This window comes from Corvus brachyrhynchos, unplaced genomic scaffold (genome assembly GCF_000691975.1).
Source record: "Corvus brachyrhynchos isolate BGI_N302 unplaced genomic scaffold, ASM69197v1 scaffold616, whole genome shotgun sequence".
In the NCBI taxonomy this organism is placed as follows: Eukaryota; Metazoa; Chordata; class Aves; order Passeriformes; family Corvidae; genus Corvus; species Corvus brachyrhynchos.
In genome coordinates this window covers 255,448-256,750 of record NW_008238831.1, presented here as the reverse complement: position 1 = coordinate 256,750, position 1,303 = coordinate 255,448, and positions in this window count along the sequence as shown.

Sequence of the window (1,303 nt, the reverse complement as noted above, 5' to 3'; positions counted from 1 at the left end):
CGCTTCCCGCAGCCTCGAGCTGCCCGAGCGCCCTGCCAGCGCTGCTGGCCCAGCCGCGGCCTCGCAGGCGGCGTTGTTCCTCCCTCCTTCCTTAACTCTCTGAAGGCCCTTAGAGTCAAAAACTGCTGGTTTTGATGTTTATCTGGCGTTAGGAGTTAATGAATTGAGCAACAAGATTCCTGACAGTGCAGCCAGCCGTTTGATTCCTCTTTCTACTCAGTTTCACTTTCTTATAATTCAGGCTGTGGTTACAAATCCAGCTGCGGGGTTTTTTTTTCTTCCTGTGGTGGATTGATAATGTTCAGTTTTTTTAATGTACGTACTCTTCTTCCAGAGTCAAAGTAACGAGATACAAAGTTCACCTATTCTGAAAACAAGCAGAAGTTGAAAAGAAGTGTCTGAGAGCCTGAAAAACTGCTTTGTTAAATGATAAATGAGGCATTTACGCTGTTGAAAGAAAGCTGAACCATCCCTCAGATTCCAAGTGTGTGGCTGTTTTTCTTTCCACGATGCAGACCTTTGGGAAAAAAGTATCTGATAGTGGTTCAAACTGCTGAAGGACCTTTATTCTTTTTACTCTGCATTAAATTCTTCAGAACCTTCTGAACTGTAGGTGGTCCTGACTTCCTGGAGTCAGATAAGTAGGGAGCAGCTCTGGTCAAAAGCGTGAGTTTCTTAAAGCAGTCTGTGTAGTTTTCATGGGGAGAAGAAAAGGGTGCATTTTCAGAAACTTCTTTACAAAGAATCTGTTGATCCAGTGATCTGATCTTTTCATACTTATAAAAAACATATTAATATATTTAAGTTTTCAACGTGCTAAAATGATAAATTGCTTTTTTTTAAATACAGTGGAACATACTAACATTTTTATTGTATTCCCAAGAAATTAGTGAGCTTCTGTCTTGAATTCTATAAAAAAAAACCTTCCCAAAATGATTCATTCCTGAATTCTGAGTGAGGATACTGGCACTCAGGCCTTGGACATGCTTGTGAGGTGATAAACCAGTGTTTGTACTTGTGCATTGTGCACTTGATGTTACATACATCTTGGAACTAAATGGTGGGGGAAAAAACCCCAGAGAAATTTCTAAATGTGTCCTTAAAATGTGAATATCCACATTCCTGAAGATAAAAACTGAAAATCAGTTAAAGAGGGGAGAAAGAAGAGTCGGTCTTTGGGGCTCCAGACTGAAGTTCCATACAACTGTTATATTATAGCCACCTGGTTTATTCAGGACTGATTTGGTGAGAAATTGGGAAATGCTGTGTGCTGCCTTTTGCTGGGACTTGCACATGTCTGCTG